The following is a 25,935-nucleotide window of genomic DNA, read 5'->3' as shown; positions in this document are numbered from 1 at the left end:
AGAATACACATTTATATATATTTAGATAACTGATCTGTAGGAAAAGAAAACCCAGTACGAATAGTTACGTATTTAAGTTGCATACTGATGTTGTGAAGATAAGATGGTTAATGAAGTCACATGAATCAGGGTAAATGTAATTATCCCAAATTAACGTATCAGAAAATGGAGACAGAAAAATTATTTGAGGAAAAGACCACAGGGGCAGCAGCTGATATGCAGTTGTCCCTGTTCTGCATGTATTCTAAAGTTTGTCTGTGAATAAGATGGAAAAAAAAGGTAAGTTTTCTTTTCTTGCATAGGGAGATTTAGGGTACATTGCTAGACTGGCTGAAGCCCATTGGAGTTTCGCTAGTGACCTCACTTTGTGCCAGGGTTTCACCTTCAAAATGGGCTTTTCATAAAGTTTTTCATAAAGTTCTTCATAAAGGCTTTTCATAAAGTTGTTCTGAGTCAGAACAACTTTGCTCCCAGTGAGGCAAAGGTGAATTTTGCTGAATTTTGTTCTTACCTTCAAGGAGTAGAATGTAACTCTCAGTCTTTGATAAATGCTGCACAAAGTCCCACCTAAAACACATATCTTTTTTTTACTTCATTCTCAATTTTGAATAACTATAGTGTTGGCACAATTTGCAAACTAATGATTCAAAAGACAGAGGTTTCTCATGCTTATAATAATATTGGCAACGGCAACACAGGTCTTTCATTGATTGTCTAGCTGTTCTGTATCAGAATAATTGTGGGCAAGAGGCTTGGGAAGTCTCTCTGCTTGTTCAGACTCCTGAGATTGTCAGCAGGAGTGCTTGTTTTGATGTGAACAGCTGTGCCAGACCAAGAAACAACAGCCTAAAGCTGTTGAATGGCCATCAGATGGTAAAAATGGCTTTTAGCCACTTCTGACCTTATCAAAATCAGCCTCTCCCAAGTGAAAGCTTTTACAGCTCTCCTCCAGTGCTTCACAAAGTCTACTTCCTAATTCATTCATAAAGGTTATCTATAATTTTTTAATTTACTGTGCTCTCAGAGAGACTTTATTCCACATCATTAATAACTTTTTTCCTGAATAATTGCAACACTCTTCCCTGCATACTCTCTACTTCTTCTGAAATATTGTGTATAGTCTGTAAAGGATTTAAGAACTTCTAAGCCAAAACTTCCACCCTGAGAAGAGAGGAATAATCCCTTCAAAATGTGAGCAACTTTAAGCCCTTCAGTCTGACAGCGGTAAAAGCAGCAGCAGACATGTTAACTATATCTTTGAAAATAAGAGCTATTTTTTCCCCAAATTTATAGCTTGAAATTTTGAAATATATTACCATTTTCCTCCCAGAAGCTTCACCGTCAGTTACTAAGTAAAACCATCATTAATCACAAGCAGCTATAGTCATGTGCTGATTGTAATTTGGTCACACTGAACAAAAGACGAATGATATAGAATACTAGTAGCAATGATGGTTTTAATGTAGACATTTATCATTGATTCAGGTTCACTTGATATGACTTTGGGATAAAAAACAGGGAAAAATTGCCTTGCTGTTGAAAATTTTATTGCTATTAAATCATAATTTTGGCAAAGATCTGCAAATAAGACTGGTAGAGCTTTCCTTTCCCATTTTTCCTCTCCTAAAAGGCACAATTACAGAGGACTAAGAAGAACCCAGATGCAGTGCAATTAGAAAAGTGAATGCTGATTAGTTGTCGTCTATCTAACAGCTAATAATAGAAGTACAGTTTTTGGCAAGCTATCTATTTATAGGAGTCATTCAGCTTACCGAGCTCATCAAAATAGGTAAGATCCTATAGGAGAAGGATAAATCTATATGCACTTTCTTCAAAGGCTTTATTCCCCCACCTCACCTCATAAAACTCTTTCAAACAGCCCTGCATAACAGTGCCAGTGGCACTGAGACTGATGACACACTTAAGAAAATCTTCATTATCTAAGTTTGTTCCAAAGTATCAGACAGAAATACAAGGCAATTGTATGTTTGTGTGACAGAAGAAAAAGAAGAAAAACAAAATGATTGTATGCTTTTCTTGTAAAAAATACATTATGCTGCGTGTGCTAAGCACCTCTTCTCTGAGGTAACCTCATAGTTGTAAAACTGACAGGAGCAACTCAGCATAGAAATGCATCTATAATTCAAAATTATCATTAAACCTTGAAAGTGATCTAGACCTACGTGACTTCACAAAGACATACGGTCTTGGAATTGAGTCCTAATTCTCCATCAAGAAAGAAATATACCATTTTGCATGTGAAAAGACAGAAAATCAAATGTGTGTCATTCTTGTTTTGGCTTTAACTCTGAGAATGGAATCCAGAAGGTCCATCTGTGAGTGCAGGAGGGCCAAAATGTAATGGCTCTGAGTCAATTCAGGCAGGCAGGTGCACACTGGGAAGAAAAGGTTACTGTACAAAGTAAACCTGAGGTACATGATGAGACTCTCCAGGGAATTGTTTAAGGGAGTTTAAAGCAGATTGGGGTGGGGCGAGGAGGGACAGAGAGAGAGAGAGGCGGTTAATTAATGAGTTTGTAAATGTCACAGATCTGCAGGTCATCAATACTATATGGATTCAAAGAGTCACTTGCAATTAATACAGCCCATGAAGATATTTCCTTTTCCATAGTTTTGTTTTGTTCGGTGTTGTTTTATGCAATGAATGAGTTGCACAGCTAGATGTTGTCTGCAAATGCTGTGACCTGTGATTAGAGCTCTGTGGAGGCCATGTCCATAGGCCAGCATGTGTGAAAGAAACAGTGATAGTATTTATCCAGAAGAAAAATCTTCACCATTCAGTAGCAAAGTAGGAATCTTTCTGTAGTCTTTTTGGATAAACATACTTTAAGAATTGTAACTCTTTTGCATGTTTTACAGGAAAGTTTTTAACCCAATATTAGGAATAATTTTCTATTAAATTTTAACAGTATTTGGGAATAAAGTTTTATTTGTTGGTAGCCTAGATAAATTCTTGAGGACTTTTCTTAAGGCTGTGGCCAGATAGTACTCTCATGATTAAACAACAGCAGTGCACTTCTTTTCTGTTTGATGTCTTAAAGCAGTTACACAATTACTAAATGCTGAAGATGAACTTATCAAATAGCCAAATCAAAACTTACTAATGTGGTTTTAGTAGATAGGTTTTCCCCATTTCAATATGCATAGCACATATTTTTGTTCCATTTATCAACCGTTTTGGAATGCATTTCTACATTTTATAAAAAAATCTGCTTTGGAGGACATTACTCATGGGCATATTTTAACTTTGAAATCAGCTGTGCAATGCAATATGTGTAACATAGAATAATCTTTAAGATTCCTGCTAGCTGGCACTGAAATGAATCTTCAGATTCATTGTTTCCACTTTCCTGAAGGACTCCCTGAAGATTACATGGAAAACAATTCTGTCTTGATGTCTAATACATATCATATAAAAACTCCAACGCATAGTGACATTGGTGAACTCCAGCAGTATAGTACACTGGATAATTTTCTATATACTGTATATTAACAAAGTTTGAAGAATTTAGTCCTTTGCATACAACTTTCTAGGATGTCAAGCTGCCTCACTGGGTGGGCAAAGACTGCTAGCTAGTGAGTGATGGCATAAGGCAGCATATATTTTGGAGATACGGTGTCTCTTGTGAGAAAATGGGGAGTGGTCTGCTTCATTACACCTTAAGAAGTTCTAGGAAGTGTCCTGTAAGTCCAATGTGACCATACGCAAAGGTGCCAACAATAGCCAAGTCTCATCCAGAATCCCATTTTTCTTGTTATGTCTGATACATAAATGAAACAAGAGTCTCAGAAAGTAAACTCTTCACCAATCACTGGGTTATTTAAATTTATAATCCTTGAAATATGTGTTGTTCTTACTGCATATTCTGCAAGTGCTGTTCTGAAACTTGTTGCATTTTTTTGAGATCTGCATTTGTTGGGGCTTTTTTGGGGGATTGTTTTGTGTGTGTGTGTGCAAAAATAGGGAAAAGATCATCATATTTCACACATAATTAGCTGATCCATCTGAGTCTGGTAGAGTAAGACTGGAGTTGTTCAAGAATGATTAGACTCTATTTGTGTCTGAGTGCCACGTAGTTGGAAGTGTAGTTAGAGGTTTGTGCTCTTAAAAAGTCGTGTTAGAACTGAATTTTAAATTACTTTCCCACAATTACAATTTCTGTTGCTGAAGTCACACAAGGAGACCTTCGGATTTCCAGTGATCCACGCTGATTTTGGCATCTCCTTTAGAGAACAACCTTCCCTCAAAAGCACAAATATGTGTGTATTTAGCCCAAGTAAAACCTGCCCACAAGCATCCAGTCAGCGAATTTGCCCTGTGCTTTCTATCTGATTACAGGAGAGTCAGTAGCCATTAACAGCACGGAGCAAAATCCCCAAACAACTTCAAGGCTCTGATGATTTACTAAAACCTTTAACAATACAGTTTATGCTTCTGTATATTTTTCCTGTCACTGTTGCAACTGTGATTTATATGAGGAGCACCTGTGCCCGCTTTGGAAATATAGGCTGTGTTGTGCAATCACTTCTGAGCTATTCTGCTCACTGTGTACTTTGATGAATAATACTCACTTTGCACAGAGAGACATTCCCAGAAAGCTTGGAATTCAGGATGGAGAGGAAAAACCCAGCGTGACCCAGGTGAGGGCCCTTCTCAGTCAGAGTCAGGGCCTGACACAGATGGGGGTTCCCTTGATTGTCATTTTAAAGCAGACCCATCACAGAAGAAAGGTCGTTCTAAAGCAGAACTATCACAGGAGGAGGACTCGGATGTAGAGATAACCTACCACTCCTTATCCCTGAAGGACCTGAGAAATATAAGGAAAGACTTCAGTCATTATGACGGTGAGCCTATTATTACCTAGTTGCTCCGATGCTGGGATAATGGGGCGGATAGCATGCAATTAGATGGCAGAGAAGCCAGACAGTTGGGATCCCTGTCCAGAGATGGTGGTATTGATAAGGCGCTCGCAAGAAAGTCAAACACTATCAGTCTCTGGAGGCGACTCTTGTCAGCTGTAAAGAGCAGGTATCCTTATAAAGATGATGTTACGAGCCACCTAAGCAAATGGACCACTATAGAAAAAGGTATTAACTACCTTAGAGAACTAGCTGTGCAAGAGATTATTTATAGACACCCACGGGAAGTTGTAGATCCTGTAGATCCTGATGAAGTGGAATGCAACCGATCCATGTTCCGGAAGGTTGTGAAGAATGCTCCACCGACATATACCCATACATTGTCAATATTAGTCTGGGGAGAAGGTGATATGGCACGACCTAGTGTGGGTAAAATGGCTAACTGTATGCGAGAGTATGAAGATAGTATTTCTTCCCCACTGCAGACCCGCATCTCAGCTGTGGAAAAACTGACTAAGGAAAACAAGGACTCATTTAAACAACTGTCAGACAAACTGTCCAGGATAGAGGATAAACTTGACTCTCTACCTACACAGGCCCGCGTTGCAGCCATTAAGAGAAAACGCCCTCCTACAGGACCGGCTCAAAGGAAACGGAACACATCACGAGGTATCCTGTGGTTTGCCCTATGTGATTATGGGGAGTACATGAGCAGATGGCATGGACAACCTACCAGTACCCTACAGGCACGAGTACGTGAGTTGCAAGCTAAAAGAAATACCAGAGAGAATTTTCCTAGGAGGATGGCTGCTCCATTTACCAGTGAGCAGGACCCCAGTCAGGGTAGATGGGCCTCAAATCCCTTTTTCCCAAATGTGAATAAGGGAAATGAAGGTCTAATCCCTGTGAGCAGCACAAATCCATTCCTTAATTAGGGGGGCCCTGCCTCCAGCCAGGTGGAGGAGAGGGACAACCGAGTTTATTGGACTGTGTGGATTCGATGGCCTGGCACATTAGAACCACAAAGGTATCGAGCCTTGGTAGACACTGGTGCACAGTGCACCCTAATGCCATCGGATCATAAAGGGACAGAATCTATCAGTATTTCGGGAATAACAGGGGGATTTCAAGTGTTATCTGTATTGGAGGCCGAAGTGAGCCTAACTAAAAATGAATGGAAAAAGCACCCCATTGTGACTGGCCCAGATGCTTCGTGCATCCTTGGCATAGATTACCTCAAGAGAGGGTATTTTAAGGACCCAAAAGGGTATAGATGGGCCTTTGGTATAGCAGCTGTAGAGACTGAGGACATTAAACAGCTGTCTACCTTGCCTGGCCTTTCAGAGGATCCTTCTGTTGTGGGGTTGCTGAAGGTTGAAGAAAAACAAGTGCCGATTGCTACTACCACGGTGCACCGACAACAATATCGCACCAGTCGAGACTCCCTGATCCCCATTCATAAACTGATTAGACAACTGGAAAATCAAGGAGTGATTAGCAAGACTCGCTCACCCTTTAATAGCCCTATATGGCCAGTGCGAAAGTCTAATGGAGAATGGAGATTAACTGTGGACTATCGTGGCCTAAATGAAGTTACGCCACCGCTGAGTGCTGCCGTGCCAGACATGCTAGAACTTCAATACGAACTGGAGTCAAAGGCAGCCAAGTGGTATGCCACCATAGACATTGCTAATGCGTTTTTCTCTATTCCTTTGGCACCAAAGTGCAGGCCACAGTTTGCTTTTACCTGGAGAGGTATCCAGTACACCTGGAATCGACTGCCCCAGGGGTAGAAAGACAGTCCTACTATTTGCCATGGACTGCTCCAGACTGCACTAGAAGAGGGTGGAGCTCCAGAACATTTGCAATACATTGATGACATCATTGTATGGGGTGATACAGCAGCAGAAGTTTTTGACAAAGGGGAGAAAATAATCCAAATTCTTCTGAAAGCTGGTTTTGCCATAAAAAGAGGCAAGGTCAAGGGGCCTGCCCAGGAGATCCAGTTTTTAGGGATTAAATGGCAAGATGGGCGTCGCCACATCCCGATAGAGGTGATCAACAAAATAACAGCTATGTCCCCACCAACTAACAAAAAGGAAACACAAGCCTTCTTAGGCATTGTGGGTTTCTGGAGAATGCATATTCCAGATTACAGCCAGATTGTACACCCTCTTTATCAAGTGACCAGAAAGAAGAATGATTTTCAGTGGGGTCCTGAAAAACGACAGGCTTTTGAACAGATTAAACAAGAGATTGTGCATGCAGTAGCCCTTGGACCAGTCCGTACGGGACTAGATGTTAAAAATGTGCTCTACACCGCAGCTGGGGACAATGGTCCTACCTGGAGCCTATGGCAGAAAGTACCAGGGGAGACTCGAGGTCGACCCCTAGGATTTTGGAGTCGAGGATACAAGGGCTCTGAGGCCAATTACACCCTAACTGAAAAAGAGATACTGGCAGCATATGAAGGTGTTAGAGCTGCCTCAGAGGTAATTGGTACTGAAGCACAGCTTCTCCTGGCACCTCGATTACCAGTACTAGGCTGGATGTTCAGAGAATCACAGAATCACAGAATGTTAGGGACTGGAAGGGACCTCGAAAGATCATCTAGTCCAATCCCCCTGCCGGAGCAGGGTTGCCTAGACCATATCACACAGGAATGCGTCCAGGCGGGTTTTGAATGTCTCCAGAGAAGGAGACTCCACAACCTCTCTGGGCAGCCTGTTCCAGTGTTCAGTCACCCTCACTGTAAAGAAGTTTTTCCTCATATTTAAGTGGAACCTCCTGTATTCCAGCTTGCACCCATTGCCCCTTGTCCTGTCAATGGATGTCACTGAGAAGAGCCTGGCTCCATCCTCATGACACTTGCCCTTTCCATATTTAGAAACATTAATGAGGTCACCCCTCAGTCTCCTCTTCTCTAAGCTAAAGAGACCCAGCTCCCTCAGCCTCTCCTCATAAGGGAGATCTTCCACTCCCTTAATCATCTTCGTGGCTCTGCGCTGGACTCTCTCTAGCAGTTCCCTGTCCTTCTTGAACTGAGGGGCCCAGAACTGGACACAATATTCCAGATGCGGCCTCACCAGGGCAGAGTAGAGGGGGAGGAGAACCTCTCGTGACCTGCTAACTACACCCCTTCTAATACACCCCAGGATGCCATTGGCCTTCTTGGCCACAAGGGCACATTGCTGTCTCAAGGTCATCCTGTTGTCCACTAGGACCCCCAGGTCCCTTTCCCCTACGCTGCTCTCCAACAGGTCTGCCCCCAACTTGTACTGGTACATGGGGTTGTTCTTGCCCAGATGCAGGACTCTACACTTGCCCTTGTTATATTTCATTAAATTTCTCCCCGCCCAACTCTCCAGCCTGTCTAGGTCTCTCTGAATGGCTGCGCAGCGTTCTGTTGTGTCAGCCACTCCTCCCAGTTTTGTGTCATCAGCGAACTTGCTGACAGTGCACTCTATTCCCTCATCCAAGTCATTAATGAATATATTGAATAGTACTGGTCCCAGTACCGACCCTTGAGGGACTCCGCTAGACACAGAACTCCAACTGGACTCTGTCCCATTGACCACCACTCTCTGGCTTCTTTCCTTCAGCCACTTCACAATCCACCTCACTACCCGATCATCCAGACCACCGTTCCTCAGTTTAGCTGCGAGGATGCTGTGGGAGACCGTGTCAAATGCTTTACTGAAATCGAGATAGACCACATCCACAGCTTTACCATCATCTATCCACCGGGTTACGTCCTCATAAAAGGCTATCAAGTTGGTTAAACATGACTTCCCCTTAGTGAAGCCATGCTGAGTGTCCCTAATGATCCCCCTATCCTTGATGTGCCTAGAGACAGCACCAAGGACAAGTTGTTCCATCACCTTTCCGGGGATGGAATACCCGGAAAGGGTAAGGTTCCTACTACTCATCATGCAACTGATGCTACATGGAGTAAATGGATTGCATTAATTACACAGAGGGCTCGAATAGGAAACCCTAATCACCCAGGAATCTTAGAAGTGATCATGGACTGGCCAGAAGGCAAAGACTTCAGAATGCCACCAGAAAAGGAGGTGACACGTGCTGAAGAAACCCCACCATATAATGAACTACCAGAGGATGAGAAGCAGTATGCCCTGTTCACCGATGGATCCTGCCGTCTTGTAGGAAAGCATCGGAAGTGGAAAGCTGCAGTATGGAGTCCTATACGATGAGTCACAGAAGCTACAGAAGGGCAAGGTGAATCGAGTCAATTCGCAGAGGTAAAAGCCATCCAGCTGGCTTTAGACATTGCTGAACGAGAACAGTGGCCAAGGCTGTATCTCTGTACTGACTCATGGATGGTGGCAAATGCCTTGTGGGGGCTGTTAAAGCAGTGGAAGCGAAGCAACTGGCAGCGCAAAGGGAAACCTATTTGGGCTGCTGAACTGTGGCAAGATATTGCTGCTCGGCTAGAGAAACTAGTTGTGAAGGTACGTCATGTAGATGCTCACATACCTAAAAGCCGGGCCACTGAGGAACATCGAAACAACCAACAAGCAGATCAGGCTGCTAAAGTATTCCAAATAGATTTGGACTGAGAACATAAAGGTGAACTATTTTTAGCTCGGTGGGCTCATGTCACTTCAGGTCATCAAGGGAGAGATGCAACATACAGATGGGCTCGTGACCGAGGGGTGGACTTAACCATGGACTCTGTTGCACAGGTTATCAACGACTGTGAAACGTGTGCCGCAATTAAGAAAGCCAAACGGTTAAAACCTTTGTGGTATGGGGGGCGGTGGTTGAAATATAAATATGGGGAGGCCTGGCAAATTGACTATATCACACTCCCTCAAAACCGCCACGGTAAAGGTTATGTGCTTACCATGGTGGAGGCAACCACCGGACGGCTGGAAACATACTCTGTGCCCCATGCCACTGCCCGGAACACTATTCTGGGCCTTGAAAAGCAAATCTTGTGGCAACACGGCACACCAGAGAGAACTGAATCAGACAATGGGACTCATTTCAAAAACAGTCTCATAGATAACTGGGCCAAAGAGCATGGCATCAAATGGGTATATCACATCCCCTATCATGCACCAGCCTCTGGGAAAATTGAACGGTATAATGGGCTGTTAAAAACTACCCTAAAAGCAATGGGAGGTGGAACCTTTAAAAACTGGGATAAGCATTTGGCACAAGCTACCTGGTTAGTTAACACCAGGGGATCTATCAATCGAGTTGGTCCTGCTCAGTCAGACCTTTACATACAGTAGAAGGAGATAAAATCCCTGTGGTGCATGAAAGGAGTCTGTTGGGAAAAACTGTCTGGGTTCTTCCTGCTACGGGCAAAGGTAAACCCATTCGTGGGATCACTTTTGCTCAGGGACCTGGATGTACTTGGTGGATTATGCTGCAGGATGGTGAAGTCTGATGTGTCCCTGAAGGTGATCTAATCCTGGGTGAGAATACTTAATTCAGAACTGTATGATGTTAATTGCTGCATGATACTAACAGTGTTCATAAGTGTCTTTCAGGTTAAGACAGTGGTGATGAGACCGGAGCTAGCTGCAAGTGACGTCCAGTAACCTCCTCGAGACTGACATCTTTAACCTGCAACCCGTGGGCACGAACCATGACTAAACCATGTCTCCTGCCCTGAGAGACTGCTAACCAGATGGAAACCCACAATCCTGAACTAAATGAACTTAATGAACTTTTGTATAGAGATGAATCATAAACTAGTGATATCTGTATATATAGTTGAAAATGAAAAGTTAGTGGTGATCTGAGTATGATGTGAATGGTATGGAATAAGGGGTGGAATGTCCTGGTTTAGCCTAAACCAGGCCAATTTTCCTTTCAGTGATTTTTACTTTCAGCTAAGTCTCTTCTAAGTAACTGCACTTTCTGAAAGTAACTGCATGTTCTGCAGACTGTGTCTGCTTCTAGGACTGATAATGCTCGAAGTTTGTAGTTATCACTGAGGCACCGGTAGGGATGTTATGCAGAAAGGCTCTTGCTGTACTTAGTCTTAGAGAAACCAAGGTCACTGCTAAATTCCTCCCTGCTTACGAGTGAAGAGCTGAAGCGGGGTCGCACCTGCAGGGAGGAGCGGACAGGGCAGGTGACCCAAAATTGACCAACGAAGGTATTCCATCCCATACACGTCATTCTCAGTATAAAGCAGGGGGATCACGAGGGTCTCGGCCCTTCTTCTTCTCTTGCCCCTTCCGCCTTCCCTTGCTTCTTCTGCTGTGTTTGGGTGTTTCTGCTGCTTCTGGCTGCTTCTGCGGCTTGAGCCTTTGGCCAGTGTCCAAAGAGGACTCTGTGCGTTTTCCTGCTGCCCCCGATCCCGATCCGTGCATCCCTGAATCCAGTTCTCGACCGTCGCTGGGCCCAGCCTGGGCCTTCCTGGAGCCTGCCCTGCAGTGCTGGTGGTGACGTGGCCGACATCGGGGGAGCTCGATCTTGGTTTTGTATATATTTGTATATATTTGATTATTCCAATATTATTATCATACTTTTTTTCATTATTATAGTTTATTAAAACTGTTTTAACTTTCCAACCCAGAAGTCTCTCTCCCTTTTCCCTTTCCCTTTCCCTTCGGGTGCGGGGGGGAGGGTTAAAAGAGCGTCTGCCACAGGTTTAATAGCCAGCCCAGCTTTAAACTGTGACACCTGTCTACTTCTAAAATTGTGTCTGTTGTCTGGTGAAGGTAACCACCAATTTGTGTGGGGTGGCATGCTTCCACTGCACACTTAGAAAGGTCTTGATGGCTGTAGGCTACTGTGCTCTTGCCCTTTCCTAAGACCACAACAAAAGGACACGTTGCTGGCACCTGTATCTATAATACTAAAGGTCCTATTTAGATGCTAGATTAAAATAGCCCTTGGGATAACATGAGTCTTAAGTGTATTTAAAGTGTCCCTGGAATGTGTTTAACTGAAAAAAGTTGGTGATGTGATTGACAATCACTACTAATAGGCTTAGCTTATACCAAAATTTCTGTTTGAACAGGAGCATTGCCTGTACTAAACTGTCAGCTTGAAAGCTGTGGAGAAGTTCCATTAACATCCTACAGACATTTGATCAGCGCCCGTTGAGGCTAAGGATCCATACACTTGGAGCTTTGTAGAAACTTCTTTCTTTTTTTTATTATCTTTGCAGGTTCCTTGTACATATACAGCCTGAATAAAATAATCCTGGCAAAGGTGCCACCTAACCCCTGTAATCTCCAGACTCCTCTGATCTTCAAATATAATCTTAATAGTGTTTCCTCTTGTAATGACTCTTTGTTTGAAGATGCTACTCACATCTTGAATTGTTTCATACTCTTCTCTTACTTTGTTGAAATAATGTTTGCTAAAACATTAAGATTTATAGTTCCTTCCTTTCTTCTTATCATCTCCAAGCTAATAATAGTGGATACTAATAGTAGTTAGTAATGGTGGCATATTATTATTATTATTATTATTATTAAAATTTAAACAAAAACTTTTTTTTGTAATTTTCACCTTTTAGGTAAAATCTGAATCTCAGACCAAGAGCAAAAAGCTTTCAATTTTCCTGGGCTTTAAGGGTTCTTTCACAGTGGTTCTCACAAACAAGTGATTAGCTATTAAGCTCTCACTGCTCAAGACACAAGACATCTTTCCTAATGGAGGAGTTAGATTAAACGCGACATCAGATACTACTGTGTGTGGTATTTAAGGCTGGCCAGAAAACAAGAATTCAGTTTTGCCAAATCATATAAAGATTTCTGGCCTTGGTTTTGTCCCACATCGGACAGATCTCAGACTTTAAAGCCAGTGGAATGGGAAAGTGAAACTGGATTTCCTACATCCCTGTGCTGTGAGTACCAGCCTGTAAAGCCAGTCTCCTAAGACGTTAGGTTGGCACTGTACCACCTCATTTAAGAATTGACTGGTCATTAGGTACTCCTGGGAGGAGGGATGTCACCACACTCCAGTAGCAGTCAAAGTACTTACCTGGGGAGAGAAACCTCCTTCTTCAATTTTTCTGTGGAGTCAATGGGCAAGTGATTTAGTCTTTGGTTCTTCTGCATCCCAGGTGAGTGTTCTCATGGCATCTTTGCCTCCCACCAAAATCCTTACTGTGGAAGAACTGCAGACTAATCTTCATTTAACTACTGATAAAAATTGTTCTTTCAATGATTGTAGCAAAGAATTTACACAATGGCAGGCAGCAAAGAGTGCATTTTCAACATGAGAGACGGAAATATGGACACATTAATATGTATTTTCTATCATGTTAAGAATAACTTAGCCCCTCTTCTCTGTTCCTCTCCCTTGGCTCCCCCAACCCCTCCAACTTGCGAGTTTGCCTTGTGGAAAATTTCCTTGGGATTTTGTGGAAAACTGCTTAATTGGGTATAGGTGATTCTATTCTATAATTACCCTTTCAGAAGAGTTTCAAACTAGATGGCAAGCTATACCACCAAGACAAAGTTAGTGGATTGAGTCCCAATCATGCTTCTGAAAATAATTCCTATTTAATGATCCTTAGAGTGAAAGCTGTATGTTCACAAGATGATGTGAAACACAAAAGGCAAAAAAATATCTTCCACACTGAAACTGCAGCTTCCTGAAAGCCAGTGTGATTTTGTGTGGGTGATAAAGTTTACACACTTAGAGCTTTCTGAAAAAAAAAATCCTTTGAGAGAATCTGCTGCTGTGACTATAAAGTACATTAAACAATTTTTAAACCCCTTGAATTCTAAAGAAGTTGGATCAAATGGAGTTATATTTATTTCTGGAAGTACCATTTTTTCTGTGTTATCTCTTCTAAGGAAAACCCTCTTGACTTATGTCTTGCTGGATAAATGTCTTTTATTAACCAGAAATTTATTGTTTTGAGACATTCTAGAAGTGAGACAACTGTTGTAATAATATTAAATGCCATTACATAGTACAAGTCCACAAAACCTAGTCAAAGAAAAAAGATCATCAATTAATAACAAGAGGGAATAATCTAGTGAACTTGCTGTGTAATAGTTACTGATCATGTGTCTGTCTTCTTTTTATACCTCACATGGTAGGTAAATGAATCAAATATTTGCTGCTAAATACTTCCATTTTCTCAATATCTAAGAATATGCAAAAAGGTACTTTTGCTCACCAATTCCTGATTTGTGAATTAAGAAAAAGCTCGAAGAGAAGCGTTTTCCCTAAAGGCCCCTGGATTAAGCACTTCTCAGTTTAAATATTCTTTGACTCTTTGCCATTCACTGGCTTTATCAATCTTTTGCACTTATATAGCACTTTGCAAACACTATTAAAGATATGTCTTGCCTCATTCCTGTGTGAAAGGTAAATATCATGTCATATTCATTAGAAAATGTAGATGGATTTATATATACACCAGAGAACATACAGTTAACCAATAAGTTTTCTTATACATATTTGTCTGTGTTTTTCCTGCATTTTTAATTTTTGCAGAGAACAGTATTGCCGTGTCATTTAACAGATGTGTTCATGCCTACAGATTGAACACATTCTAAATTCATAGGAATGAATATATATGTAGTCACAGCATGATGACTCTCAATTTGTGTTGGTGTTACCCGTTTGAAATTATAATGCCATGATAGGCCAGGTTCCTCATCTTCTGCTGGGACATAGTTAGTATCCCTGCTGTAACTTTCTAGGCTATCTTAATCACTGAAGTGTATTAAAGTAATGATATTGCCCATAGAAAAACAAAACGTGGGTGTTTGTTAGAACAGGGTTAAGACCTGGACTGGAATCTGTTACTTACTTGCTTATATTGGCAGTTTATGGGGAATGTCAGAACTGCCCAGTGTTAATTTATTTAAAATATATACTAGTCTTTGTAAGATATACATAGACAGAGAGAGTGGGAGAGAGCATGCTATAGACACGTAAACATGTATGCATGTATATAATATATAGAGTACATTCAACTTTATGTTTTTCTTTCTACACACCAAAAGATATTTTTATTCAGAGTGCATTCTGGAATCAGTGTGTTACAAAAAAAAAAAAATATCTATTTATTCACGTTTATTCTTAACAAATTATAAGAATTATTGAAGAACTCTTCTCCCTCGCTGCTCCAGTGATGCTGTTTTCTGGGCTATGTTGAAAGCAGTGTGATACAGAATTCCTAGCTGAGGGAGGTGTCAAAAGGGAGAGATGGGAACATATAATTAGTCTGGCTGCACATTACATCCCTGCATCCTGTGCTGAACCCCACCAACACACTAGAGCAAGCTTTTCCCTCTTGCCCCCATGTGCAGCCTGGCAGCCCCAAACTTGTTCCCCAGCAGCCCCACTGGTCCCAGGTTGGCCCAGGTGCTTCCACTGAAAAAGAGGGGAAGCACAGCCTAAGTATTGAGGGAGATGGGGCAGTTACTTTGAGGTGCAGAATACAAAAAGACTTTACTGAAGGAGGCCTCTCAGTTGTTTACTTTGCTGCATCTTTCTCCCCTTTGGGAAGGTTGAGGAGGCTCAGCCAAGAGCACTCACCTTCTGTAAGCTATGGCTTTTCATATTGCTGTAGATTTCTCTCATATTCCAAGTACGTTTGCTGGACTCCCTCTATTATCAAGAATTTAAAAGAATAAGTAAGTAATAAGAGAAGAGAAAACATTTGATGCCAGACCAAAATATTTTTATTACAGCTCTGACTGCTATGTTTGACCTGCTAAATTGAATACTAAAATGGGGCCAGATAGGTCAGAAGTCCTCTTTTGCACTTCTGGCTTCTGATTTAGAAGAAATAATGGCAATCCTCTCAGTCAAATTCACAGTAGCAATGCCATTCAGTAAAGGATCAAGACCTCCTTTCCTTAACCTGCTAGCAATTTGTCTTGGAATAAACGGTAATATCTAGCCAAAATTTCAAAAGCATTGCTTATAATTTTTTTTCCCCCTTTGGCATTTAAAAGTTTTTTTCCCCCTCTTTTCCATGGCAAGCTCTTTTAATAATATATATATATATTATTTTTATTAGGAAACATTCAATAGCACTATTATCTGCCTATGGGTTTTTTTCGATGTATGTCAGTGTAGATAACAGTTATCTCAGTTGCTATCTAGAACATAATTAATACTCAGACAGGATTAAAAGAGAGGGCTATCTAGAAGTAACATCATTTAAGCTAAATGCTATGATTGAGTTTTAGTGCTTGATTTATAGAAAATTGGTATGAAATGGTCATTAATTTCACCACGAATGAAACATCTCTTTTCATGAGGAAAACCAAGATGTTTTATTTTTTAGTTGAGCATTTTATTTTTCAGTTCTTCCAGTAAACATCTAAGCAGTTATTCGTAGAGCTCTTGCAGTGAGTATCCTGATCTTAGTTCAAAATCTGATTTTCTTGCATATTTCTTGCAATACAATAAACTCCATTCTTCTCAGCCAATAAGCTCTCTTCCCCATTCCCAGCTGCAAGGAAGATATTTATGGTTCAGCCTATTGTTGCTCATGCCCTACAAATATAGTGCTGGAAAAGTTTTTTTCCTTTTTTTTTTTTTTTTTTAAGCCAGCCACACACTCTACAGTGACTTTACAGAATAGACAATAGAAATTCCACACACTATATTCTGGGAGTTCCTTTCTCCTATTCAAACACAAGACTAGGAAACTTATACAGCAGTAAAATATGACCTTTATGGTTTTTTTTTTTTAAAAAAGCAGTTTCAGAGACCATATTCCCTCCCAATTTTGCAGTGTTTCAGGGAAAATTTTGATCTTTTTGGAAAGGAAACAATGTCAGTGAGGTTGTGTCATCTGTTTGTGCTACAAGGGTTGGGTAGAGGAGACAGGCCTGAAGTAAAGCCCCATGAAAGGAAAATGCAAGCTGAACATAACACCTAACTTCTCCAGGGGAAAGTAACCACTTGCCCAGTTGTTATGTGCATCATGATGATTGGCACCTGCCAATCAATACTTGTACATCTCCAGTCAGCTATCAAACAGGTAAGGCTCATGAGATGAAGCTGTGAGCAAAAGGGGAAGTTTGCGTTATGTGTGAAGTACACGAAGTCTTGTGGAAGGGTGCAAGAAGTGCAGCTGGGGAGGCAGGAGACAGAGAACGCTGTCCTTACCTAGTATTGCTGTGGTAAGGGCAGAAGGTACAAAAGCACAAACTTCATAAGTTCAGCCACCTCCCAGATCCAACTAGCAAAAGTTTATTATTCCAGATGTTAGAATCTGTGGTTAAATACACTGGTATATCCACCAGTAAGTATGTTAGGTATGGAAAAATGTGTAGAAAAATGGATTTTGCATCTGTTTAGTGTATAGGTTGTACACACTATGAAAGTATGTGAGCAAGTACAAGGAAGGGGTGATTCTAAAAGGGAACACAGCAAGCCAGGAGCACCTGCAGTTATGTGGGCAGTCAGTTACCCTGCCAGGAATCAGATGAAATATACTTTTATCTTTGATCATTTTATAGCTTCTCCTTATGTACATTCTTGGTACTACTTTCTTATATGTTCTCTCTGGCACAGCACTTTCATTTATTTCTCTGTCAATTTATTGCCATGTGTAACATGCACTATTGCTTAGTCACCAATTAGTCACAGGACTCCAATGGGATTATACAGCTGCTTAGTGCAGGGGTAAATTTGGCCCACACCATATGCCCAGCTGGATATGGATAAATTAAGAGTGAACATATTTTGCATAGATATGATACAGTACATTTGATCTTAAAACTGGCTACAAATAAAAAAAAATAATTATTTCCCAAATGCTTGATTAGATCTTGAGGGCTAAATTTGCAAAGATGTGTGTGGGGAGTTCCATGAGTAAATCTTGTTATTGTTAAAAGGATTTTGGTATTTATCTCCCCACACAGCATTTAAAATCTCTCAATAACAAGAATAACTAAAAAAGGCCCACTAATGGCATAAAAAGTGTAAAGAACAAGTTTGCAAAATTATCTTCTCCTCTGCTTTCAGGTTTGGATTAACAGAGTAACAGAGTCACTCACAGTATTTTCCAAATTCAGGTAACAAGCTATCATATATCCATGAACAATTGATAACTTTTAACTTGCCACATAACTTTGGAGCAGATCTGTTCCAAATAACAGAATCTGCTTAATTCCCATGATATCACTTAGGCCCTGATCTTGCAATCACATTTGCACAGATGGACTCCTGTATCCAGACAGAGCCCACATATGCCAAAGAGGCTCCACACAATGAAGGCATCGACTCGTGGAAATCCAATTGCAAGATCAAGACCTTAATTCCCTTTAGCTTTGTCTCTTTCTAATGAGAGCTGTCAATTACTTATAGTAATTAGGTGGGCAATGGATGTTAATGGGACGAGATTTTAAATATGCTACTTCAAAATTATATGAATAAATCATACAAATTTCTTTGCCTGTCTTTTACCATATGTCCTCCTTCAAATCCTTGTCATTTGTTTTACATCTGTTAAAAAAGGCACATAATGTACAGGTACCATGGTTGACTTTGAAGGACTTTAAAGGTGATGCGTCAACTTTTCGATAATTGTCACAAAAAAAATCTTTTAGCTAACAATGGAATTGTTGGTTTTGAAAAGAAAGTTATGTATTTGCTAGTAAAGATGCTCCATTTTGTTCTTTCTTTTTTATGTTGCCAGTATTCATTTGTGAAACAAAATTTTCTGCACTAAATTGCTCTTAATTTGTATGTCAGAGGAAATGATACTGTAATGCTTATTTTGGTTATAAGGGTATGATTCACTCCTACATTCTTTATGTTTAAGGTTGGTGTCATTCATCAACATCATACATCAAACCTGGTGGGGTATTTATCATTTCCTCATAAGGCAGATATCGTGTAAATAGTTGGCATTAAAATGCAGATTTTAATCCATTTTCTTGAATTTAATGCAACCTTATGCAAAAGATATATTATAATATGCATCTTAGTATGCCAGGCACTGGATGTCTCCTGTGGAGAAAATGAGTTTAAGTTAAGCAGATATGCCTTCACACTGCAGAGTGTTCAGGTGCTGGATCAGGTCAGTGTTAGACAATTACAGGCTCCACTATTTAAATAGAGTCTTTGCAGAGAGCACCGTCAAATAACTGCACAGATCTATTCATTTTTCCAAGCACAGGCAATAATTGGTAACTGCTGGCATTACGTACAAACACTGCGTTCCTCCAAGAATAGCCCAGTGTGATTAGCTCTCAGTAGATCGGCTGTTCTTTTCCAAACTCTCTTGAGCGGCCTTTCGTCTATACGCATTTACGAATAAAGCCATTGTAACTGAGCACAGCTGATGAGTCATCTCACTGAGTTCTGTACATCTGTTCCAAAACAGTTCATTGTTTTCTTGAAAAAAGAACAAACTTCTATTTTTAAGAAAGTCTGGGTTCACAACATTGTTATTAAGAAAAAGCTCAGGCAGACATTTTATAATCTTAGCCTGTGACATGAAGAACACTCCCGCTTCAGTCTAACAGTAATACATAGCCTAAAAATGCCTTTTTGACAATGTTTTTCTATGTTGACTTTTCTCTCTCTTACCTAAATGCAGAATTCAAACTATGTTTTCCTCCCTAAATCACATTTTAGTTCCAGGGATTAGGGATGATTCAAAAGTAATTGAAAGCAGAATGCAGCTGGAGTGCTCATGTAGTTCATGTATAATAAGGACTCCTACCACTTCTGCCCATTCCTGGTCTTTTGAAATGCAATATTTCAGCAGGCTGTTTAGTTCACACTTCTTCAAACAGCCATGGATACACAGAGCTAAAAGGCCAAGAGTTTAACCTTTTATTTAAAAATAGACAACTGTGTATCTCTGCACTATTGAGGAGTCTGAAAAGATAACAAAATGTATACTTGAGCTAAATCATGTACTATGTCTTAAAATTATTAATTACAATGGATAAATTTAGATCTATAGATACTGATGTACTATAACAGAATACTTTAACTTGCAGCTCTGGTGGGTAGAACTTTGATGTTTCCAGCTTTGATTGATAGTGATTTAGCAATCATCAGAAGAGCTTTAATACTTACAAATGAAATAATTTGTTTAAATATTTGTTTAACTCTTAGACACTAATGTCAACTTGGTGATTGCTAACTCAGTAGTTTAATAAGATCAAAATTTTGGAACTGAGAATATAAAGCTCATTAGTCATAGCAAAACTAGAGTATAATTTATTCTACCTTTGAGCTGGGAAATAGACTTCTTGACTTCACAATGTACCCTGTACTGCTCTGCAAAGATCAGCCTCTCAAACACTAAACCATAACACTTTTGCAAGCAGTAGGATTTTAATTTTCACAGTGAATGTATTATGAATTTATCAAGGCTTTTAGAACAGTAACTGGAGCAAACTTGCTTGGTAAAACAACAAAAATGAACATACAGACAGAAGTGTTGGTAGTTAACAGCATTCTTTGGAATAACAATTAAAAACAACCACAGCTGCAGATGTTTTCTAAAAGATCAAACCAGGTGAAAAGGAAGTTATAATCGTGGAATGGAGAACTGGTGTGAAGAGTTGGATGGAGTCATATTTGCATCTCTTGAGGGGAGGTGTTAATTGTTTGCAATGCAGAGTTACAAGCAGAGTGACGATGGGACTTTTTTCCTTCCTCTTTGGAGCTTAAAGTAGAAAATAATATTTTGTTCACTGCAATATTGCAACAATCGGACAATTTCTCTTTCTGAAAATGTCCCTTGGACTTTCAGTTATATTTTTGGCTTGCTGCATTTAGATACCAGTAATGCAAGAGTCCATAAGATTTCACAGGAAGATAAGGCTGCTGAACACCACCTGAATCTTCACATGCAGTCTCTTTCCAGGCAAGGATGTCATAAAATCTCATAAACAAATAAATTGCCAAGTAAAAGCTGACCTTTTAAAAACCACTGTCCCTACAGGGAGGCCACTGAGAATCTCAATGTTCTTACAGCTGGAAAACGGCAAGCTTAATTTTATTCATGGGTGAATGTCCTTGTGTTGACATTGTCCTTTAGCTTAAATAGCTGTCCATCTTGATACAATTATGTATTGCAGCCATGGTCCTGCTCAGTATTTGCTTCATTAAGCTAAAGATCTCAAGCTTTTTTCGCTTATTTGTTTAATCTTTCTTCTGATAAAGTTAGTCTTCCTCTTTCTTCTGAGATCAGAGCATGCTACTCCAGCTGATATCTTTGCAACTCTTCTGACACAGCATTCAGTGATTTCTCAGGTCCCTTGGATACTGAAAATTGTGAATGTGGTGTTCATGTTGCTGCTGTTGAAAATGAGAATGCAGGGTTATTTGTTTCAGAAAGCATCTCCAGATTTTGTTTTTACGTTATAAAACCTTCAGCAGTTAGGTACTGTTTTGAGATGTAACAACATGGCCAGTTTGACACTCCCACAGCTTTGCACAGCTGAAGTCTCCTCAGTAAAAATGAGACATTACTGGTGCCCTTGTGTCAGCAAAGGAGTCTTGAACCTTGGAATTTATTCCCTTCCTGCATTGTCTTTTGCCCTTCACAGTCTAGATTTATTAACCTTGCACACTGCAAAGTTTGTATTTCTAATCTGTCTAACCTTGGGAAAAATACGTGTTGACAGGTACAGAAACTATTAAGCCCAGTTGGCCAAATATTCATTTATTTTATACTCCGGTTTCATAGGAAAACAAGGCTTACATGGTTATGCTGTGTGTGTGGCTACATGTAACTGCATACACATATCAAAGCTGTCTGTCCATTTGTCCCCCACATGTACAGAACAACTTTTGAATTAGTTTCCTGATTATAACCAAATTTGACTGAAAGGTAAAGTTTACACAGATTATTAAGTTCCTGTAGGATTTTGTGAAAGTAGGTAGGAGGGTAAAAGACTGGTATCAATTCCCTTCCAACTGTGGGAAAAACTGCACTGTGAATTCAGTCTTTCTGAGACACCAAAGACTCCACACTCAGGAGAAATACTTTATGAATGCTCAATCTTGGAAAAGTTTCAACAATAGGTTATATCTTCTTCGACTCTGATATCCATAAGAAACCTAGTTTCCTTTGTCTTGGAGCTAGGGGAACCACTTTGTGAACTGTGCTAGGATTAAGCAAAACTGCATGTCTTAAATATTTGATTAAGTATTCTGCTCTCACATCATGTACATATGTCTCTCTTGAGTTCTGAACTCTTACTATTTGTTAGTCTGAGTAATCAATCACAATATATCTAATACTTATACAAAATCACAACTTCCACATCTGGCTGCTTGCCTGTGCACCTGATGATTTCTCTATAGAAACTGTACAAATTAAAGAGAGAAAAGTAAAGGGTCTTGTAGAAGTAAAAGCATCACAAATATACTTAAAATACTTACAGTTCAGAGGAAAAAATGTATGGTCTTTACACTTGGGATTTAGCTGAGGATTTATTTAAGGAGCCAGAAGAGAGATGACAATAGCGTAAAAGGAACAGTAAAAAAGAATTACAATCGTACAGTACGAACAGAGAAGCAAGAATGAATAAAGCCATCTGTCAAGTTCATGAGTTTTGTGCCTCTGGAGAATGCTGTGGCCATTCTCTTTCCCCCAGGCTTGGTCATTAGCAAACTTTTTACTTGTGAAAACAGTAAAAGGCTATATAGTGGCTGTGGCAAAGTGCAAGCCACAGACCAAGGGAAGTAAGACACTCAGATGAGCTAGAAGGCATGCATGTTGCTTTGGGTGCTAGTCATTTTTAAAAAATGTCTGAACTGTCGCTATTGAAAACTTTCTCCTGTCAGAGAATTTCTGTGTCTCTGACTTCTCCCAGCACATTGTGTGCTTTTGTTAGAGGAAGGAAACAAAGTTCAAATAAACAGCTCTATGTATGATATTTTAGTTGCACTGGTGTTAATTGGGCAGGGATTTGGGTTTTGCTCACCGGTTGTAACTCTCAGTGTCTCATGTGTTTTTGTTTTTCTTATTTTTTCTTATTAAGCTTTCTTTTTTACTGGAATCCAGACACTGGGAATTTTGAACTGCCTCTTATGGCTGAGTCATATACAATGAACTGAGGACTGAACTTTTGATGTTTCCTGTAGAAACTACTTCAAAAATGTTATAGAAGGTTATTTATATATATATATTTCTAGTACATGTACCCATCCTGTAGAAGTCTTCCTCTGCAACCATACTTATTCTGTAGAATCTCTCTCTCTCCCGCCTGTGTACAGCCCCTATCCCAAGGATATATTTTGTTCAGTTAAGCTCTTCAGCAAATGAGGCATCATCCTGGAATCACAAGATGAAAAACAAGAAACACGATGGACACATTTCACAGCAGATTGTTTATTTATTTAGAGAGAAATTGTCCTTTTATTACCTTCCCAGAAATGCTTCTTGGTCCCAAAAGGAGACTGGAACAGAATGTCGCTCACTGCCATTTGCCCAATTTCTTTTTACTGTTGAGGCATGAGTGATCTGCTATGGTGCCAGTGCAATATCTTTAACAGGAATTGTTCTCCCAGCTACAGGAATGAAGCAGGGAAAGAAGTTCCCTATTTTGCATGATCTTGTCCTCATATGGAAAAGACAGCCATTTATCCCTATAAAGTGCTGACCAGTCTAAAAATTGCTGGGACTGGGAAGCAAAAGAAAGCTTTGCTTCCTGCATTCGTGTATAGGTGGACCACTACATGGCCCATATTCATTTATTTAACGGGGTTACCTTTACATGATTAGCTTCTGTTCTTCACTTCTATCCATAGTAATGTTATTTTGGTTTATGAATTAAATCACCAGATGTCAGTTTAAGATGACAGAAAATTGGCTTTTAGAAAAATTGTAATTTCCCCTCTCAGTTTTGAAGAACTTGTCTTCAACACTGAGCCTTACCTGTCATATTCAGGATAACACTATTGTGTCCTTTGTCCGAGATTCTGATGCCAAAAGCATTTGTTGCCTGCTTGAACACAAAGACAGAACTCTTCTACAGCCTCTAATGGTATCCTGGTATCTATTTTTGTGATGTCTTTGATTTGCATGTGAATCTCAACTTGTGATGAGCTATGTGTAGACCTATGCATTCTCACAGCCTGTGCCATACACATGGGAACACGATGTTGGACTCCAGTGTGATACTGAGATTCAGTAACATGAACACAGTTCTGTTGCTGTTCCAATCCCATGTGAGTCCAATCAGTATCTATTAATATGCAGATTGCGAAAATTCCAGTTGTTAAAGTGATGTCTGTTTTCGACAGTAGCAATAGCTACTACTAATAGATCGACAATAGCTTTATGCTCAAACCCCAACATTTATAAATGCTCCTGGGTATATTAGTTAGGTGCACACTACTGTTACAGTTTATTGGAAGCAGTCTGGGTGGATACAGAGTTTTACAGCTCGTCTTTCTAGTTGAGATGCTGACAGGGATGGTTAAGCTTTTTGGGACATAACAATGTTGCGATTTGTTCAGCTTCCAACTGGAGAAGGTCTGTTTGCACACAGGATTCATTCCAGAGAGACCTGCACAAACAGCAGCCCTGTTTGCAAGTCTCTCAATGGCCAGGCATTTATAGCAATGTCTTGTTTCCTTTACAGACCACGACCAGGGTGGAACAGAGTTAAGTAATCCATCAATTCAATTTGAACTTTGACATTGAGCACCTTGTCATTGAGCCATTGTCAGGCTCCATTGAAAATACCTCTTCAACTATGGGAATGAAATGGATCATCTTAACATCTTCTCGGGTGTGGAAAGCATAGTAACAACCCGAGCTTTGATCAATGTATTTTCCTTCAGAAAGCTGAGAGTCTTGCAAAGAACAGGAGGCTCAGTGAGAACACTCCAGATTTACCAAATCCTGTTGTTATTACTGAATGCACACACACACGAGTGCGTGCGTGCACAGAGTTTGTGTATACTCTAATCTCTTATAAATCAAGACTTCTGAACTATCAGATAGCCTTGACCTGGTGTCTGGCTGGTGGTTTGGCATTGTGGAGAAAAACATTTGGCATATCTGATTAGAAGCTCACTGTAGATTGTAAGGTGAATTTCAACTATTCCTTCTAAAACAAATTACCTCACAAGGCACAGACTTTTAGCATTTAAAACATTGTGGGGAAAAATATTCTGACCCTGAGATTGCTTGTCAAACACGCCTTGAGAGTTTTGTTATTATTGAAAGTGCACAGACTTTATGTCTGTATAACTCAATATTTTTAAGTACCTGAATGACTTGTAAAACCATGCCTCATTTAAGGAAGGAACTTAAACCTCATATTGTCCAACTTGCTCCCAGATTAAAAGATTTCAGATGCTTTAGAAATGTACATTGATTTTAACTGTGTTTAATTTTAACAATTCACGTAAGGATGAGTAATAAAATAAGGTCCTTCCAGATGTCCAATTTTGTCACAACTCAGGCTGTTTCAAATGCCACATCTGCTCGCTCCTCTCCCAGCAGTGATTCCTGCACCAAACTCATAAGGTCTCCCTTGGTCCCTGTCCTGGCTTCGCTTCAATCCCCAGCCCAGACCCTTCCTGTCAGTGTCATTTCCACATCATGTCTGTCCCATCAACAGCTTTGCCACTCCCGGTGGTGATTTTCTTTCACTGAGGTAGGTGAAGGAATCTCGTCATGAGAAAGTGCAGCCTGCCCATGGTGGCCCCTCATCTTCCCCAGTGAAAGCAACAGGTACCCATGAAGGGGCAAGGGCAGAGGTCTGCCTCTCCCTTGGAGCAAGCTCTCAATCCCAGGAGATGGGACTTTTCCTCTGGTATGCCAGAGCTGCTCTTTTCTCCAGGAGACGAGGTTTAGCTCCCATCAAACTCATCATATTCACCAACGGCTCCTAAAAAGATGAGAGTCAGCAGCCTTTTAAGTGAAGGATTTAGGTGTTTTGGAAAATCTTGTGCTAACACTTCCCAGCTGAAGTAAGGAGTTATTTGTGTTGAATATTTCCTTTTTTTTCTAAGGTTTTGAAAAAGTTTAGAAGTGACAACCTTTTACTAACCTAATAATGCCCACAGATGTACAGTTTAATTTGACAACTCCAAATTGCTGTGGACAATGAAGAGATGATAGTAAGATTGAGGCAATGGGTGGGGTTA

General features: G+C 40.2%; 1 long non-coding RNA gene across 3 annotated transcripts in view; it reads left to right on the top strand.

Moving 5' to 3' along the window:
• LOC137671270 (uncharacterized) overlaps positions 1-11,442 on the top strand; it is a 72,189-nt gene extending 60,747 nt beyond the window's left edge. For 2 of the 3 annotated variants that reach the window (XR_011049409.1, XR_011049412.1), the window contains one exon: positions 5,478-5,790. This is a non-coding gene — a long non-coding RNA (uncharacterized lncRNA). Of the gene's footprint in view, positions 1-5,477; positions 5,791-10,403 lie in introns of those variants that run through there. The other variant, XR_011049406.1, reaches the window with a different exon arrangement.
• Positions 11,443-25,935: the final 14,493 nt, after the last annotated feature.

This window comes from Nyctibius grandis, chromosome 1 (genome assembly GCF_013368605.1).
Source record: "Nyctibius grandis isolate bNycGra1 chromosome 1, bNycGra1.pri, whole genome shotgun sequence".
NCBI classification, from domain to species: Eukaryota; Metazoa; Chordata; class Aves; order Nyctibiiformes; family Nyctibiidae; genus Nyctibius; species Nyctibius grandis.
The sequence above is the reverse complement of the archived record's forward strand: the minus strand, read 5'-3'. Positions and strand labels throughout refer to the sequence as shown.